General features: G+C 46.1%; 2 long non-coding RNA genes across 2 annotated transcripts in view; one reads left to right on the top strand and one right to left on the bottom strand.

Annotated features, from left to right (window-relative positions):
• The window catches only part of LOC116664951, a 191,412-nt gene that overhangs the window by 106,843 nt on the left and 63,156 nt on the right, over window positions 1-21,413 (bottom strand). The gene's annotated exons all lie outside the window — the stretch shown is intronic.
• Window positions 1-21,413, top strand: part of LOC116664949 — a 370,748-nt gene that overhangs the window by 343,562 nt on the left and 5,773 nt on the right. The gene's annotated exons all lie outside the window — the stretch shown is intronic.

Below are 21,413 nucleotides of genomic sequence, written 5' to 3'. Positions count from 1 at the left end.
AGGCACACAGAGACACTCTAGGCTGCACTCCCCAGGTAGACAAGGAGAGAGATAGGCACACAGAGACACTCTAGGCTGCAGTCTCCAGATAGATAGGCACACAGAGACACTCTAGGCTGCACTCCCCAGGTAGACAGGCAGGGAGATAGACAGGGAGATAGGCACACAGAGACATTCTAGGCTCCAATCCCCAGGTAGATAGGCACACAGAGACACTCTAGGCTGCATATCCCAGGTACACAGGCACAGAGATAGGCACACAGAGACACTCTAGGCTGCATCTCCCAGGTAGACAGGCACACAGAGACACTCTAGGCTGCAGTCTCCGAGGTAGACAGGCAGGGAAATAGACACGGAGATAGGCACACAGAGACACTCTAGGCTGCACTCCCCAGGTAGATAGGCACACAGAGACACTCTAGGCTGCACTCCCCAGGTAGACAGGCAGATAGACAGGCACACAGAGACACTCTAGGCTGCACTCCCCAGGTAGACAGGCACACAGAGACACTCTAGGCTGCACTCCCCAGGTAGACAGGCAGAGAGATAGGCACACAGAGACACTCAAGGCTGCATCTCCCAGGTAGACAGGCATGGAGATAGACAGGGAGATAGGCACACAGAGACACTCTAGGCTGCACTCTCCAGATAGATAGGCACACAGAGACACTCTAGGCTGCACTCCCCAGGTAGATAGGCACACAGAGACACTCTAGGCTGCATCTCCCAGGTAGACAGGCAGAGAGATAGGCACACAGAGACACTCTAGGCTGCATCTCCCAGGTAGATAGGCACACAGAGACACTCTAGGCTGCACTCTCCAGATAGATAGGCACACAGAGACACTCTAGGCTGCACTCCCCAGGTAGACAGGCAGGGAAATAGACAGGTAGATAGGCACACAGAGACACTCTAGGCTGCATCTCCCAGGTAGACAGGCAGAGAGATAGGCACACAGAGACACTCTAGGCTGCAGTCTCCGAGGTAGACAGGTAGGAAAATAGACAGGGAGATAGGCACACAGAGACACTCTAGGCTGCAGTCTCCAGATAGATAGGCACACAGAGACATTCTAGGCTGCACTCCCCAGGTAGACAGGCAGGGAAATAGACAGGGAGATAGGCACAGAGAGACACTCTAGGCTCCAATCCCCAGGTAGATAGGCACACAGAGACACTCTAGGCTGCATCTCCCAGGTAGACAGGCAGAGAGATAGGCACACAGAGACACTCTAGGCTGCACTCTCCAGATAGATAGGCACACAGAGACACTCTAGGCTGCACTCCCCAGGTAGACAGGCAGGGAGATAGACAGGGAGATAGGCACACAGAGACATTCTAGGCTCCAATCCCCAGGTAGATAGGCACACAGAGACACTCTAGGCTGCATATCCCAGGTACACAGGCACAGAGATAGGCACACAGAGACACTCTAGGCTGCATCTCCCAGGTAGACAGGCACACAGAGACACTCTAGGCTGCAGTCTCCGAGGTAGACAGGCAGGGAAATAGACACGGAGATAGGCACACAGAGACACTCTAGGCTGCACTCCCCAGGTAGATAGGCACACAGAGACACTCTAGGCTGCATCTCCCAGGTAGACAGGCAGAGAGATAGGCACACAGAGACACTCTAGGCTGCATCTCCCAGGTAGACAGGCACACAGAGACACTCTAGGCTGCCCTTCCCAGGTAGACAGGCAGAGAGATAGGCACACAGAGACACTCTAGGCTGCATCTCCCAGGTAGACAGGCATGGAGATAGACAGGGAGATAGGCACACAGAGACACTCTAGGCTGCACTCCCCAGGTAGATAGGCACACAGAGACACTCTAGGCTGCACTCCCCAGGTAGACAGGCACACAGAGACACTCTAGGCTGCACTCCCCAGGTAGATAGGCACACAGAGACACTCTAGGCTGCACTCCCCAGGTAGATAGGCACACAGAGACACTCTAGGCTGCACTCTCCAGATAGATAGGCACACAGAGACACTCAAGACTGCATCTCCCAGGTAGACAGGCATGGAGATAGACAGGGAGATAGGCACACAGAGACACTCTAGGCTGCACTCCCCAGGTAGATAGGCACACAGAGACACTCTAGGCTGCACTCCCCAGGTAGATAGGCACACAGAGACACTCTAGGCTGCACTCTCCAGATAGATAGGCACACAGAGACACTCAAGACTGCATCTCCCAGGTAGACAGGCATGGAGATAGACAGGGAGATAGGCACACAGAGACACTCTAGGCTGCACTCCCCAGGTAGATAGGCACACAGAGACACTCTAGGCTGCAGTCTCCGAGGTAGACACGTAGGGAAATAGACAGGGAGATAGGCACACAGAGACACTCTAGGCTGCACTCCCCAGGTAGACAGGCAGGGAAATAGACAGGTAGATAGGCACACAGAGACACTCTAGGCTGCATCTCCCAGGTAGACAGGCAGAGAGATAGGCACACAGAGACACTCTAGGCTGCACTCCCCAGGTAGATAGGCACACAGAGACACTCTAGGCTGCACTCCCCAGGTAGACAAGGAGAGAGATAGGCACACAGAGACACTCTAGGCTGCAGTCTCCAGATAGATAGGCACACAGAGACATTCTAGGCTGCACTCCCCAGGTAGACAGGCAGGGAAATAGACAGGGAGATAGGCACAGAGAGACACTCTAGGCTCCAATCCCCAGGTAGATAGGCACACAGAGACACTCTAGGCTGCATCTCCCAGGTAGACAGGCAGAGAGATAGGCACACAGAGACACTCTAGGCTGCACTCTCCAGATAGATAGGCACACAGAGACACTCTAGGCTGCACTCCCCAGGTAGACAGGCAGGGAGATAGACAGGGAGATAGGCACACAGAGACATTCTAGGCTCCAATCCCCAGGTAGATAGGCACACAGAGACACTCTAGGCTGCATATCCCAGGTACACAGGCACAGAGATAGGCACACAGAGACACTCTAGGCTGCATCTCCCAGGTAGACTGGCACACAGAGACACTCTAGGCTGCAGTCTCCGAGGTAGACAGGCAGGGAAATAGACACGGAGATAGGCACACAGAGACACTCTAGGCTGCACTCCCCAGGTAGATAGGCACACAGAGACACTCTAGGCTGCATCTCCCAGGTAGACAGGCAGAGAGATAGGCACACAGAGACACTCTAGGCTGCATCTCCCAGGTAGACAGGCACACAGAGACACTCTAGGCTGCCCTTCCCAGGTAGACAGGCAGAGAGATAGGCACACAGAGACACTCTAGGCTGCATCTCCCAGGTAGACAGGCATGGAGATAGACAGGGAGATAGGCACACAGAGACACTCTAGGCTGCACTCCCCAGGTAGATAGGCACACAGAGACACTCTAGGCTGCACTCCCCAGGTAGACAGGCACACAGAGACACTCTAGGCTGCACTCCCCAGGTAGATAGGCACACAGAGACACTCTAGGCTGCACTCCCCAGGTAGATAGGCACACAGAGACACTCTAGGCTGCAGTCTCCGAGGTAGACACGTAGGGAAATAGACAGGGAGATAGGCACACAGAGACACTCTAGGCTGCACTCTCCAGATAGATAGGCACACAGAGACACTCTAGGCTGCACTCCCCAGGTAGATAGGCACACAGAGACACTCTAGGCTGCAGTCTCCGAGGTAGACACGTAGGGAAATAGACAGGGATATAGGCACACAGAGACACTCTAGGCTGCACTCCCCAGGTAGATAGGCACACAGAGACACTCTAGGCTGCACTCCCCAGGTAGATAGGCACACAGAGACACTCCAGGCTGCACTCTCCAGATAGATAGGCACACAGAGACACTCAAGACTGCATCTCCCAGGTAGACAGGCATGGAGATAGACAGGGAGATAGGCACACAGAGACACTCTAGGCTGCACTCCCCAGGTAGATAGGCACACAGAGACACTCTAGGCTGCACTCCCCAGGTAGATAGGCACACAGAGACACTCTAGGCTGCACTCTCCAGATAGATAGGCACACAGAGACACTCAAGACTGCATCTCCCAGGTAGACAGGCATGGAGATAGACAGGGAGATAGGCACACAGAGACACTCTAGGCTGCACTCCCCAGGTAGATAGGCACACAGAGACACTCTAGGCTGCACTCCCCAGGTAGATAGGCACACAGAGACACTCTAGGCTGCACTCTCCAGATAGATAGGCACACAGAGACACTCTAGGCTGCACTCCCCAGGTAGACAGGCAGGGAAATAGACAGGTAGATAGGCACACTGAGACACTCTAGGCTGCATCTCCCAGGTAGACAGGCAGAGAGATAGGCACACAGAGACACTCTAGGCTGCATCCCCCAGGTAGATAGGCACACAGAGACACTCTAGGCTGCACTCCCCAGGTAGATAGGCACACAGAGACACTCTAGGCTGCACTCCCCAGGTAGATAGGCACACAGAGACACTCAAGGCTGCATCTCCCAGGTAGACAGGCAGAGAGATAGGCACACAGAGACACTCTAGGCTGCACTCTCCAGATAGATAGGCACACAGAGACACTCTAGGCTGCACTCCCCAGGTAGATAGGCACACAGAGACACTCTAGGCTGCACTCCCCAGGTAGACAGGCAGGGAAATAGACAGGGAGATAGGCACACAGAGACACACTAGGCTGCACTCTCCAGATAGATAGGCACACAGAGACACTCTAGGCTGCACTCCCCAGGTAGACAGGCAGGGAAATAGACAGGTAGATAGGCACACAGAGACACTCTAGGCTGCATCTCCCAGGTAGACAGGCAGAGAGATAGGCACACAGAGACACTCTAGGCTGCATCTCCCAGGTAGACAGGCAGAGAGATAGGCACACAGAGACACTCTAGGCTGCATCTCCCAGGTAGATAGGCACACAGAGACACTCTAGGCTGCAGTCTCCGAGGTAGACACGTAGGGAAATAGACAGGGAGATAGGCACACAGAGACACTCTAGGCTGCACTCCCCAGGTAGACAGGCAGGGAAATAGACAGGGAGATAGGCACACAGAGACACACTAGGCTGCACTCCCCAGGTAGACAGGCAGAGAGATAGGCACACAGAGACACTCTAGGCTGCATCTCCCAGGTAGACAGGCAGAGAGATAGGCACACAGAGACACTCTAGGCTGCACTCTCCAGATAGATAGGCACACAGAGACACTCTAGGCTGCCCTTCCCAGGTAGATAGGCACACAGAGACACTCTAGGCTGCAGTCTCCGAGGTAGACACGTAGGGAAATAGACAGGGAGATAGGCACACAGAGACACTCTAGGCTGCACTCTCCAGATAGATAGGCACACAGAGACACTCTAGGCTGCAGTCTCCGAGGTAGACAGGCAGGGAAATAGACACGGAGATAGGCACACAGAGACACTCTAGGCTGCCCTTCCCAGGTAGACAGGCAGAGAGATAGGCACACAGAGACACTCTAGGCTGCAGTCTCCGAGGTAGACAGGTAGGAAAATAGACAGGGAGATAGGCACACAGAGACACTCTAGGCTGCACTCCCCAGGTAGACAGGCAGGGAAATAGACAGGGAGATAGGCACACAGAGACACACTAGGCTGCACTCCCCAGGTAGACAGGCAGAGAGATAGGCACACAGAGACACTCTAGGCTGCATCTCCCAGGTAGACAGGCAGAGAGATAGGCACACAGAGACACTCTAGGCTGCATCTCCCAGGTAGACAGGCATGGAGATAGACAGGGAGATAGGCACACAGAGACACTCTAGGCTGCACTCCCCAGGTAGATAGGCACACAGAGACACTCTAGGCTGCACTCTCCAGATAGACAGGCAGGGAAATAGACAGGGAGATAGGCACACAGAGACACTCTAGGCTGCCCTTCCCAGGTAGACAGGCAGAGAGATAGGCACACAGAGACACTCTAGGCTGCATCTCCCAGGTAGACAGGCATGGAGATAGACAGGGAGATAGGCACACAGAGACACTCTAGGCTGCACTCCCCAGGTAGATAGGCACACAGAGACACTCTAGGCTGCACTCCCCAGGTAGACAAGGAGAGAGATAGGCACACAGAGACACTCTAGGCTGCAGTCTCCAGATAGATAGGCACACAGAGACATTCTAGGCTGCACTCCCCAGGTAGACAGGCAGGGAAATAGACAGGGAGATAGGCACAGAGAGACACTCTAGGCTCCAATCCCCAGGTAGATAGGCACACAGAGACACTCTAGGCTGCATCTCCCAGGTAGACAGGCAGAGAGATAGGCACACAGAGACACTCTAGGCTGCAGTCTCCGAGGTAGACAGGCAGGGAAATAGACACGGAGATAGGCACACAGAGACACTCTAGGCTGCACTCCCCAGGTAGATAGGCACACAGAGACACTCTAGGCTGCATCTCCCAGGTAGACAGGCAGAGAGATAGGCACACAGAGACACTCTAGGCTGCATCTCCCAGGTAGACAGGCACACAGAGACACTCTAGGCTGCCCTTCCCAGGTAGACAGGCAGAGAGATAGGCACACAGAGACACTCTAGGCTGCATCTCCCAGGTAGACAGGCATGGAGATAGACAGGGAGATAGGCACACAGAGACACTCTAGGCTGCACTCCCCAGGTAGATAGGCACACAGAGACACTCTAGGCTGCACTCCCCAGGTAGATAGGCACACAGAGACACTCTAGGCTGCACTCCCCAGGTAGATAGGCACACAGAGACACTCAAGGCTGCATCTCCCAGGTAGACAGGCAGAGAGATAGGCACACAGAGACACTCTACGCTGCACTCTCCAGATAGATAGGCACACAGAGACACTCTAGGCTGCAGTCTCCGAGGTAGACACGTAGGGAAATAGACAGGGAGATAGGCACACAGAGACACTCTAGGCTGCACTCCCCAGGTAGATAGGCACACAGAGACACTCTAGGCTGCATCTCCCAGGTAGACAGGCAGAGAGATAGGCACACAGAGACACTCTAGGCTGCATCTCCCAGGTAGACAGGCAGAGAGATAGGCACACAGAGACACTCTAGGCTCCAATCCCCAGGTAGATAGGCACACAGAGACACTCTAGGCTGCACTCCCCAGGTAGATAGGCACACAGAGACACTCTAGGCTGCAGTCTCCGAGGTAGACAGGTAGGAAAATAGACAGGGAGATAGGCACACAGAGACACTCTAGGCTGCACTCCCCAGGTAGATAGGCACACAGAGACACTCTAGGCTGCACTCCCCAGGTAGATAGGCACACAGAGACACTCTAGGCTGCAGTCTCCGAGGTAGACAGGTAGGGAAATAGACAGGGAGATAGGCACACAGAGACACTCTAGGCTGCACTCCCCAGGTAGACAGGCACACAGAGACACTCTAGGCTGCACTCTCCAGATAGATAGGCACACAGAGACACTCTAGGCTGCACTCCCCAGTTAGACAGGGAGAGAGATAGGCACACAGAAACACTCAAGGCTGCAAGCCCCAGGTAGATAGGCACAGAGAGACACTCTAGGCTGCACTCCCCAGGTAGACAAGGAGAGAGATAGGCACACAGAGACACTCTAGGCTGCAGTCTCCAGATAGATAGGCACACAGAGACACTCTAGGCTGCACTCCCCAGGTAGACAGGCAGATAGACAGGCACACAGAGACACTCTAGGCTGCACTCTCCAGATAGACAGGCAGGGAAATAGACAGGGAGATAGGCACACAGAGACACTCTAGGCTGCCCTTCCCAGGTAGACAGGCAGAGAGATAGGCACACAGAGACACTCTAGGCTGCAGTCTCCGAGGTAGACAGGTAGGAAAATAGACAGGGAGATAGGCACACAGAGACACTCTAGGCTGCACTCCCCAGGTAGATAGGCACACAGAGACACTCTAGGCTGCACTCCCCAGGTAGACAAGGAGAGAGATAGGCACACAGAGACACTCTAGGCTGCAGTCTCCAGATAGATAGGCACACAGAGACACTCTAGGCTGCACTCCCCAGGTAGACAGGCAGATAGACAGGCACACAGAGACACTCTAGGCTGCACTCCCCAGGTAGATAGGCACACAGAGACACTCTAGGCTGCATCTCCCAGGTACACAGGCATGGAGATAGACAGGGAGATAGGCACACAGAGATACTCTAGGCTGCACTCCCCAGGTAGATAGGCACACAGAGACACTCTAGGCTGCACTCCCCAGGTAGATAGGCACACAGAGACACTCTAGGCTGCATCTCCCAGGTACACAGGCATGGAGATAGACAGGGACATAGGCACACAGAGACACTCTAGGCTGCACTCCCCAGGTAGATAGGCACACAGAGACACTCTAGGCTGCATCTCCCAGGTAGACAGGCACACAGAGACACTCTAGGCTCCAATCCCCAGGTAGATAGGCACACAGAGACACTCTAGGCTGCATCTCCCAGGTAGACAGGCAGAGAGATAGGCACACAGAGACACTCTAGGCTGCACTCTCCAGATAGATAGGCACACAGAGACACTCTAGGCTGCCCTTCCCAGGTAGATAGGCACACAGAGACACTCTAGGCTGCAGTCTCCGAGGTAGACACGTAGGGAAATAGACAGGGAGATAGGCACACAGAGACACTCTAGGCTGCACTCTCCAGATAGATAGGCACACAGAGACACTCTAGGCTGCAGTCTCCGAGGTAGACAGGCAGGGAAATAGACACGGAGATAGGCACACAGAGACACTCTAGGCTGCATCTCCCAGGTAGACAGGCAGAGAGATAGGCACACAGAGACACTCTAGGCTGCAGTCTCCGAGGTAGACAGGTAGGGAAATAGACAGGGAGATAGGCACACAGAGACACTCTAGGCTGCACTCCCCAGGTAGATAGGCACACAGAGACACTCTAGGCTGCACTCCCCAGGTAGATAGGCACACAGAGACACTCTAGGCTGCATCTCCCAGGTACACAGGCATGGAGATAGACAGGGAGATAGGCACACAGAGATACTCTAGGCTGCACTCCCCAGGTAGATAGGCACACAGAGACACTCTAGGCTGCACTCCCCAGGTAGACAAGGAGAGAGATAGGCACACAGAGACACTCTAGGCTGCAGTCTCCAGATAGATAGGCACACAGAGACACTCTAGGCTGCACTCCCCAGGTAGACAGGCAGATAGACAGGCACACAGAGACACTCTAGGCTGCATCTCCCAGGTACACAGGCAGGGAGATAGACAGGGAGATAGGCACACATAGACACTCTAGGCTGCATCTCCCAGGTAGACAGGCAGAAAGATAGGCACACAGAGACACTCTAGGCTGCATCTCCCAGGTAGACAGGCAGAGAGATAGGCACACAGAGACACTCTAGGCTGCAGTCTCCAGATAGATAGGCACACAGAGACACTCTAGGCTGCACTCCCCAGGTAGACAGGCAGGGAAATAGACAGGGAGATAGGCACAGAGAGACACTCTAGGCTCCAATCCCCAGGTAGATAGGCACACAGAGACACTCTAGGCTGCCCTTCCCAGGTAGACAGGCAGAGAGATAGGCACACAGAGACACTCTAGGCTGCATCTCCCAGGTAGACAGGCATGGAGATAGACAGGGAGATAGGCACACAGAGACACTCTAGGCTGCACTCCCCAGGTAGATAGGCACACAGAGACACTCTAGGCTGCACTCCCCAGGTAGACAGGCACACAGAGACACTCTAGGCTGCACTCCCCAGGTAGATAGGCACACAGAGACACTCTAGGCTGCACTCCCCAGGTAGATAGGCACACAGAGACACTCTAGGCTGCAGTCTCCGAGGTAGACACGTAGGGAAATAGACAGGGAGATAGGCACACAGAGACACTCTAGGCTGCACTCTCCAGATAGATAGGCACACAGAGACACTCTAGGCTGCACTCCCCAGGTAGATAGGCACACAGAGACACTCTAGGCTGCAGTCTCCGAGGTAGACACGTAGGGAAATAGACAGGGAGATAGGCACACAGAGACACTCAAGGCTGCATCTCCCAGGTAGACAGGCAGAGAGATAGGCACACAGAGACACTCTAGGCTGCACTCTCCAGATAGATAGGCACACAGAGACACTCTAGGCTGCAGTCTCCGAGGTAGACACGTAGGGAAATAGACAGGGAGATAGGCACACAGAGACACTCTAGGCTGCACTCCCCAGGTAGACAGGCAGGGAAATAGACAGGGAGATAGGCACACAGAGACACTCTAGGCTGCACTCCCCAGGTAGACAGGCAGAGAGATAGGCACACAGAGACACTCTAGGCTGCATCTCCCAGGTAGACAGGCAGAGAGATAGGCACACAGAGACACTCTAGGCTGCATCTCCCAGGTAGACAGGCACACAGAGACACTCTAGGCTGCACTCCCCAGGTAGATAGGCACACAGAGACACTCTAGGCTGCATCTCCCAGGTAGACAGGCACACAGAGACACTCTAGGCTGCACTCCCCAGGTAGACAGGCAGGGAAATAGACAGGTAGATAGGCACACAGAGACACTCTAGGCTGCATCTCCCAGGTAGACAGGCAGAGAGATAGGCACACAGAGACACTCTAGGCTGCATCTCCCAGGTAGACAGGCAGAGAGATAGGCACACAGAGACACTCTAGGCTGCATCTCCCAGGTAGATAGGCACACAGAGACACTCTAGGCTGCACTCCCCAGGTAGATAGGCACACAGAGACACTCTAGGCTGCACTCCCCAGGTAGATAGGCACACAGAGACACTCAAGGCTGCATCTCCCAGGTAGACAGGCAGAGAGATAGGCACACAGAGACACTCTACGCTGCACTCTCCAGATAGATAGGCACACAGAGACACTCTAGGCTGCAGTCTCCGAGGTAGACACGTAGGGAAATAGACAGGGAGATAGGCACACAGAGACACTCTAGGCTGCACTCCCCAGGTAGATAGGCACACAGAGACACTCTAGGCTGCACTCCCCAGGTAGACAGGCAGGGAAATAGACAGGGAGATAGGCACACAGAGACACTCTAGGCTGCAGTCTCCAGATAGATAGGCACACAGAGACACTCTAGGCTGCACTCCCCAGGTAGACAGGCAGGGAAATAGACAGGGAGATAGGCACAGAGAGACACTCTAGGCTCCAATCCCCAGGTAGATAGGCACACAGAGACACTCTAGGCTGCATCTCCCAGGTAGACAGGCAGAGAGATAGGCACACAGAGACACTCTACGCTGCACTCTCCAGATAGATAGGCACACAGAGACACTCTAGGCTGCAGTCTCCGAGGTAGACACGTAGGGAGATAGACAGGGAGATAGGCACACAGAGACACTCTAGGCTGCACTCTCCAGATAGATAGGCACACAGAGACACTCTAGGCTGCATCTCCCAGGTAGACAGGCACACAGAGACACTCTAGGCTGCACTCTCCAGATAGATAGGCACACAGAGACACTCTAGGCTGCATCTCCCAGGTAGACAGGCAGAGAGATAGGCACACAGAGACACTCTAGGCTGCATCTCCCAGGTAGACAGGCACACAGAGACACTCTAGGCTGCCCTTCCCAGGTAGACAGGCAGAGAGATAGGCACACAGAGACACTCTAGGCTGCATCTCCCAGGTAGACAGGCATGGAGATAGACAGGGAGATAGGCACACAGAGACACTCTAGGCTGCACTCCCCAGGTAGATAGGCACACAGAGACACTCTAGGCTGCACTCCCCAGGTAGACAGGCACACAGAGACACTCTAGGCTGCACTCCCCAGGTAGATAGGCACACAGAGACACTCTAGGCTGCACTCCCCAGGTAGATAGGCACACAGAGACACTCTAGGCTGCAGTCTCCGAGGTAGACACGTAGGGAAATAGACAGGGAGATAGGCACACAGAGACACTCTAGGCTGCACTCTCCAGATAGATAGGCACACAGAGACACTCTAGGCTGCAGTCTCCGAGGTAGACACGTAGGGAAATAGACAGGGAGATAGGCACACAGAGACACTCTAGGCTGCACTCCCCAGGTAGATAGGCAGGGAAATAGACAGGGAGATAGGCACACAGAGACACTCTAGGCTGCATCTCCCAGGTAGACAGGCAGAGAGATAGGCACACAGAGACACTCTAGGCTGCATCTCCCAGGTAGACAGGCAGAGATATAGGCACACAGAGACACTCTAGGCTGCAGTCTCCGAGGTAGACAGGTAGGAAAATAGACAGGGAGATAGGCACACAGAGACACTCTAGGCTGCACTCCCCAGGTAGACAGGCACACAGAGACACTCTAGGCTGCACTCTCCAGATAGATAGGCACACAGAGACACTCTAGGCTGCACTCCCCAGTTAGACAGGGAGAGAGATAGGCACACAGAAACACTCAAGGCTGCAAGCCCCAGGTAGACAGGCACACAGAGACACTCTAGGCTGCAGTCTCCAGATAGATAGGCACACAGAGACACTCTAGGCTGCACTCCCCAGGTAGACAGGCAGATAGACAGGCACACAGAGACACTCTAGGCTGCACTCTCCAGATAGATAGGCACACAGAGACACTCTAGGCTGCCCTTCCCAGGTAGACAGGCAGAGAGATAGGCACACAGAGACACTCTAGGCTGCACTCTCCAGATAGATAGGCACACAGAGACACTCTAGGCTGCCCTTCCCAGGTAGACAGGCAGAGAGATAGGCACACAGAGACACTCAAGGCTGCACTCCCCAGGTAGACAGGCAGGGAAATAGACAGGGAGATAGGCACACAGAGACACTCTAGGCTGCACTCTCCAGATAGATAGGCACACAGAGACACTCAAGGCTGCACTCCCCAGGTACACAGGCAGGGAGATAGACAGGGAGATAGGCACACAGAGACACTCTAGGCTGCATCTCCCAGGTAGACAGGCAGAGAGATAGGCACACAGAGACACTCTAGGCTGCACTCCCTAGGTAGACAGGCACACAGAGACACTCTAGGCTGCACTCCCCAGGTAGATAGGCACACAGAGACACTCTAGGCTGCACTCCCCAGGTAGACAGGCAGGGAAATAGACACGGAGATAGGCTCACAGAGACACTGTAGGCTTCACTCCCCAGGTAGATAGATAGGCACACAGAGACACTCTAGGCTGCATGTCCGAAAGTGATAGGCAGGGAGACAGGCAGGGAGATAGGCACACAGAGACACTCCAGGCTGCATCTTTACATTCTCCCTGGGAACATCCGACTCTCAGACATTCTGGAGAGAAAACAAAACAATTGTTCTTATTTCCTCTATTTAACAACAGTAAAACTTTTAAGGATCCTACAACTACCTTGGCTATAAATGGATAAATGTCCTTTGGGATTTTCATTTCATTTTGTTTTGGTACCAAACAAAAAACCTAAAATAAATGCTAACATTTGGTCTTGGGATACATGTACCAATAACACATGAGACCACAAACAACCTAATTATCATAGCAAGTTTGGATTTGCACAAATGGTTGATCTTTGGTTATGTACATGTACTGCCAAACAGCTTCTTGCAGCACACATTGTTCATCTTTCTCTTAAGAATGTGATTACAGGTATGAACCCATGCTGTATACACCAGAGTGACTTATCCTGCTGTAAGGAGCCCATGGGCCCCCCGATGTTGATTCCATGCTCTACCTGCCAAGCACTAGGGCAGCTGGTGCCACTGCAGAGAATCCTAAAGGGAACATCCTCAGGACAAGTGGTCCTGGCAGCTTCTAGGGCTTCACCTGAAAATTCCCCAAGCGCGGCCAGTTGAACACGAGTAGCAAGACTCCAGGCTTCCTTCACCAAAACCTGTTACTGTGTCCAAACTCCTGCTTCACACTGGACAAGCCAATAACTCACCAAATGAGGTGTTGGGGCATGGAGTACCGACTTTAGTCTGCCATCCTCTGGGTCTGATGGACTTCCAAATAATGTCTTGGAAAATTATATTACTCAGATCAAAATTCAGGCTCCTTTTATACTAAAAAGAGGAAGGACTATTGTTGGCTGTAGCAAACTTCTTGCTGTACAAATTCTTTATTCCTGTAGCTGTCTACCTGGGTCAGGTCATAGTGCACCTCTAAAACCTCTACAAAGTAACATTTGTTTTCTTATTCTGCCACTTCTTATCTTTTACAAGTACAAAAGTGGTAATATCCTTAAACGTCAAAGCCTTAAGAATTGGCTCACCTGTATATTTCAGTCAAAAGGCAACATTCCTTTACAAAAGGTACAGAGCTAGCAAGAGTAACCCTAGGAAAGGGGGCACCAGGATACAGCCAAAGAAACAAATCTACTATACAGTCAGATATGTTCTTTTCTATTACATATCCCTTCATTTCCCATTTCTGAGTTTACCTATATTTCCCCAAAATATCTTTGACTCAACTTATTTTTATGAGGCTATCAAATTCATCATTCTATCTCCTAGGGTACCTACAAAGGTAACATTCAAAAGGTACTCTTAATCTAAAAATATTAAACTGATTAAAAGCAACATGTTTACATCATGATAAAGGACTCAATTTTCCAAGAAAACATAATACTTCTTATTATGTGTACACCTAACAACACTGCATCAAAATACATGAAGCAAAAAATAATAGACATGTGTTGCAGCCTCTGACTCAGTAATGAAAACATCTATCAGAAACAGACAGATCCAGCTGGCATAACATCAGTATGGACATAGATGAACTCACAGTAACAATGTCCTGAATGTGAACAACTATAGACTACTTTATATGACAATAACAAAAAACCACACTCTTCTCAAGCTCAAACAGAACATTGACCAAGATAGACAACTTTATAGGTCATGAAACACACTGTAACAAATCAACAACAGTAGAAATTGTACCATATCTACTTTCAGATCACAACAGAATTATACTACAAACCATTAACAGAAAAAAATGGAAAATTCAACAACATGTACAGATTAAATAACACATTTCGAAACAACATTAACTGGATATATCTCACAAAAGAACAAAGATCTAAAATCATTTAGAAACTGGAAAATAGTTAATTATATCTTATTATCTTCTGCTTATTTTAGATTTAAAGCAGAAACAAAAAAAAATTGAAACTATGAAGTGTAGACAAAGTCAACAAAACCAAAGACAGACTCCTTGAAAAAGACAATAAACTTTAGAAGCCTGTGCCTAGGCTAAGTACGAAGAAAACAGTAGACACAAATGACTCATACAGAAATCAAAGACAAGAATATCATCACTACAGCCACCAAAGATGACACTAGATAATACAGGAATACCATATACAGCTCTACACCCACAAAGTTGATACAAATAAACCAGTGTCTTGAAAACTACAATCTGTCAAATTTTATATAAGATGAAATAGATTAACAGCTAAAAGCCTATTCAAAGAAAGATATTGAATCAATAATTAATAACCACAACAGACAACAACCAGGTTCAGACAAATTCATTGGTGAATTCTACTAAACACTGAATAAACTTACATTACTTCTTTTTCAGAGGATAGAGGCAGACAGAATACTTCAAAACTCTACGAGTCCAAAATTACACTAATACCACAACCAGGTAAAGCTTTATAAGAAAATGAAGATTACACAGCATATCTCTCATAAACATAGATACAAAAATCCTTATCAAAATATTAACTAACAACATTGAAAAATATACAAAAACAATTATATACTAGGACCAAATAAGATTTATCCCAGGCATGGAAAGCTACATTCAACATTTAAAGATAAATTACTGTAATCCATCATATCAACAAACTAAACAGAAAACAAAAAAAGATGATATAAATAAATCCAGAAAAAGAATGTGACAAAATCCATCAGCCATTATAATAACAGAACAAAACAAAACAAACAAAAGAACCTCTCAGTAAGGAAGGAAGAGAGAACAACTTCCTCAATTTGATAAGGCCTAAGTATGATGTTAGCTGTAAGTTTTTGTAATTGACAGTGAGAAACTCAAACCTTTTGCACTAAAATCAGGTACAAGAAAAGGATGTACCCCTAATTCATTTTCAACATCCTACTGGAAGTCCTAGATAATGCAGTAAGACAAGGAAACAACATAAAAGGTATACAGATTGGTAAGAAAATGGTCTTCGTTCACAGATAACATGATCTTTTATGTAGAAAATCTTGAAGAATCAACAATGACAAAATCCTACAATAAGCAATTACAGCAAGGTTGCATGATAGAAAATTCATATGCAAAGGTAAATCACTTTCTGTATACCAGCAATGAACAAGTAAAATTTGAAATTTAAAACACAATACCATTCTATGTCTGTGAGTCTATTTCTGTTTTCTATTTATGTTTTTTTTTTCTTTTTTTAGATTCCACTTATGAACGATCTCATATGGTATTTCTCTTTCTCTTTCTCGCTTACTTCACTTAGAATGACATTCTCCAGGGCCATCCATGTTGCTGCAAAGGGCATTATGTTGTCGGCTTTTATGGCTGAGTAAGGGCCAAACAGTGGGAAAAGATAGACTGGGATTTCAAAATTGTACAATAGACAAACAAGACTGTACAGTATAGCACAGGGAAATATAGACAAGATCTTATGGTAGCTCAAAGAGAAAAAATTGTGACAATGAATATATACATAATGTTTATGTATAACTGAAAAATTGTGCTCTACACTGCAATTTGGCACAACATTCTAAAATGATTATAAGTCAATAAAAAAAGTTCAAAAAAAACCACAAGACCATTTTCATTAACACCATGAAAAATAAAACACATACGTATAAATCTAACAAAATACGTATAAGATCTATGTGACAAAAACTAAAAAACTCTAATGAAATCAAAGCAAAATATTTAAGTGGAGATATTTTCCACATTCCTAAATAGGAAGATACAATATTGTATCAATTTATCACTACTGCCAAACTTGATCTATAGATTTGAAGCAATCCCAATCAAAATCTCACCAAGTATTTTGTGGATATTGTCAAACTAATTCTAGAATTTAAAGAAGAACAAAAGTGGAAGATTAACACTAACCAACTTCAACCTACAATATTCAAGACACTGCGATAATAATAAAATAGACAAATAATTCAACATAACAATAGAGCCCTAAAACAAACCCATATAAACATAGTCACCAAACCTTTAAAAACAGAGCAGAGGCAATAACACGGAGCAAAGATACTCTTTTCAATGAACAGTACTACAACACCTAGACATCCAAATGGAAAAAAAAAAAAATGAAGCTACACATGGACCTATGTGTCACAAAAAATGAACTCAAAAAATATCATACATCTAAATGTAAAATATAAAATGCAAACATCCTAAACTAGAAAAGAAAGTAAAAAATCTAAATAATTCTTTGGCAATGACTTTTTAGATAGAACACCAAGGACACAATCCATGAAAAAAATCATCGATAACCTGGACTTCATTAAAATGAACACCTCTGGTTCTACAAAACACACTGTCAATGACATATGAGGACATACATAAGAATAGTGACAGACTGTGAGATAATACTCACAAGCAGCACATCTGATAAAGGACGGTTATCCAAAATATATATACAACTCTTAAAACACAACAATAAAAAAACCCACACAATCCTATGAAAACGTGAGGCAAAGACATTAATGGACGCTTTACCAAAGAAGATATACAGACAGCAAGCATATCAACAGATATTCCATATCATATGTTATCACGGTAATTTAAACTAAAATAACAATGAGATATCACTTAAAATAGAAAGGCCAAAATCCAGGATACTGACAACACTGAATGCTGGTAAGGATGTGGAACAACTGAAGCTCTCATTCATTACTACGGAATACAAAAATAGTGTACCCAGTATGGAAAACAGCGTAGTACTTTCTTACCAAACTAAATATACTTTTCACCGATGACATAATAATCCTATTTCTTGTTGTGCACACAAAGCAACTGCAAACTTATTTCCACACAAAACATAAAGCACATGGATGTTTACAGTGGCTTCATTTTAACTACCAAAATTTGGAAGCAACCAAGATATCCTTCAGTAGTTAAATGGATACACAAAATATTTTAAATCCATTCAATGCTAAATAGAAACTATCAAGTCATGTAATAACATGAAGGAAATCTAAACACATAGAACTAAATGAAATAAGACAACTAGAAAATGCTGCATACTGTATGATTCCAAGTGTATCATATTCTAGAAGGAGCTAAACTATAGAAAAAGTAAAAAGATCAGTGGATGCCAAGGGTTATACAGGTGGAGCACAGAGAAATTCTAGAGAAGGGAAAATCCTCTGTATGATACTACAATACTAGAAACATGCCATACATTTATCCAAATCCATAGACTGTGCAACACCAAGAGTGAACCCTACCTGAAACTATGGACTTCACAAAATTCTGATGTGTTAATGTAAAGTTGGATATCTACCTTCATTAGTAAAAAACACTTAAAATACAAGTGTACAAATACTCCCAGGTAAAATATTAATAAGCACTGAAAAATAAGGTAAAGTTCATGGAAATGGATAGATCTATCTGGAACTAATAAAGCAACAAAAGCAAACATAAGAAACTTTAATTTACAAGGAAGACCTAAATCAACAGAACACATTGCTGGATAGGGATAGTCAGTATCAGAAGATGCTATACATAAAACATCCTAAAGATACCAACAAAAACCTACTAAAGCTCATCACTGAATTTAGCAAGGTTGCAGGATACAAATTAATTACCTTCTGATAGTTCATTGTTACTATCAGAAATGCAACAGAAATACAACAGATCTCTGTATATTAAGGAAACGATCCCATTTACAATCCCATCAAAAACAATAAAATACTTAGGAATAAATCTTACTGAGGACGTGAAGGACCTGTACTCAGAAAACTACAAGACACTAATGAAAGACATCTTCAATAACATAATACAAACAGATGGAAAGATATATCACGTTGATACACTTCAAGAATTAATACTGTTAAAATGAAATGTCTTTCAGGACAGTTCCCCTGGCACTTTCACGGAACCATCCTGGTATTTCCTAACATTTGCACAAAATTTTCTTTTTAACAATAAACTGATACTGAAACATACAACAGAATATGATTCAGTTATAAAAAATAAAAAAAGGAATCTTGCTATTTGCCACCACCTGGATGCACTTAGATGGGATTACACTAAACTAAGGAAGTCACACAATAAAACACAAATACACTACCATTTCACTTATATGTAAAATCTAAGACAAAAAACACATTACCAAAGGTAGCAAAATATAAACTGAGTTACAGATACAGAGAACAAATAGGTTTTGCCAAAGAGTAGGAAGATGGGGCAGGTGAGAAGTAAGTGAGGGAAATCAAGAGTTATAACTTTACAGTGGAAAATAAACGGCATGGATATAAAATGTGCACTGTGGGGAATATAGTCAATAACTATGTAATATCTTTGTATCATGACATATTGTAACTAGATGGTGATCACTTTGAAATGTATAGAAATATTGAATTACTGTGTTCTGTAACGGAAACTAACACAGTTTCCAGGTCAATTATATGTCAAAACAAACTCACAAAAAAAGAGATTAGATTTGTAGGGGTGGAAGGAGGGAGGAACTGCATGAAGGTGGTCAAATGGTACAAAATTCTAGGTATAACATAAATAAATACTAGAGATAGAACTTATACCATTATAAATATAATTAACCCTGCTGTAAGGTATGTTTCAAAATTCCTGAAAGAGAAGATCTTAAAAGTTCTCATCACACCCTAAAAGCCATTATTCTGTCTTTCTTCATAAGTATATAAGATGATAGATGTTAACTAAACTTACTGTGATAATCACTCCATGATGTAAGTCAAATCATTATGCTGTACACCTTAAACTTATACAGTACTATACATCAATTACATCCTAATAAAACTGGAAGAAACAACCCCCCCAGTAGGGTACTGGCATAAAAAGATACATAAACCAACGGAACAAAATCAAAAGCCAAGAAATAAACCCATGCATATATAGTTAACCTATATCTGACAATGGAGCCAAGATAAGTCAATGAAGATAAGATATTCTCTTTAATAAACGGTAGTGGGAAAATTGGATATTCACATGTAAAAGGTAGACCTCTATTTTACACCACTCACAAAAACTAATTCTAAATGGATTAAACACTTAAACATAAGACCTGAAACTACACAACTTCTAAAAGAAAACACAGCAAAAAAATCACTTTGACACAGCCTTCACAATGATTTTTTGATAATGGCATCTAAAACATAAGCAACAACAACAGTAAAAAACACAACACAATTACACTGCATAGCACAGGAAAATATATACAAGATCTTGTGGTGGCTCACAGTGAAAAAAAATGTGATAATGAAGATGTGTCTCTTCATGTATAACAGAAAAATTGTGCTCTATACTGGAATTTGACACAACACTGTAAAATGACTACAGCTGAATAAAAAAATGTTAAACAAAAAAACACAACAACTGAGACTACATCAAACTTAAAGCTTACACATGCTAAAATAAATGAAGAAAATAAAAAGATAAGCTAAGGAATGTGAAAAATATTTGAAAGTCATATATATCATAAAGGGCTAATATAAAACCAAAGATTTCACAAAACTCATTAGTAACAAAATCAAACAATCCAGTTAAAAGTTTGGGAAAGGGCCTAAATAGACATTTTTTCCAAAACATATGTACAGATGGCCAAAAGGGACATGAAAAGGTGCGCCACCTCGCTAACAGTCAGAGAAAGGCAAATGAAAACAATAACATATCAGCTTATGCCTATTAGAATAGCTACCATCAAAAAGATAAGAGACAAAATTTGGACATGTGAAGAAAAGAGAACATTTGTATCCTCTTGGTGGAATTGTGAAATTGTACAGCCATTATGAAAAACAGTATGGAAGTTTTCCAAAAAATTAAAAATAGAACTACCATATAATCCAACAATTGCACTTCTAGCTATATATTGGAAAGAAATGAAAGCATCATGTGAAAGAGACATGTTTCCCCTCTGTTCATTGCAGGATATGTATATGTGTGTGTGTGTGTGTGTGTATGTATAAATTATATTGTATCTTTATTATATGTAAGTATATATAATAAAATAATGAACACATATAATATAATGAAACAATATAATAAGATACTATTCAGCCATATAGAAGAAGAAAATCCTGTCATTTGCAACAATGTGGATAGACCTTGGGACATTATGCTAGGTTACATAAGTTAGAGAAAGACAAGTACCATATGATCTCACTTATATGTAAAATCTAAAACAAACAAACCAAACTCAAAAAAAAGAAATCAGATTTGTGGTTTCCAGACATAGAGAGTGGAGAAATTGTATGAAGGTGGACAAAAGGCACAAATCTACAGTAACTACGTGGTATGTAATATACAATGTGATGATACTGATGACTATAGGTCACACTGGCTGGACAGTA

Source organism: Camelus ferus, chromosome 7 (genome assembly GCF_009834535.1).
Source record: "Camelus ferus isolate YT-003-E chromosome 7, BCGSAC_Cfer_1.0, whole genome shotgun sequence".
Taxonomy (NCBI): Eukaryota; Metazoa; Chordata; class Mammalia; order Artiodactyla; family Camelidae; genus Camelus; species Camelus ferus.
The sequence above is the reverse complement of the archived record's forward strand: the minus strand, read 5'-3'. Positions and strand labels throughout refer to the sequence as shown.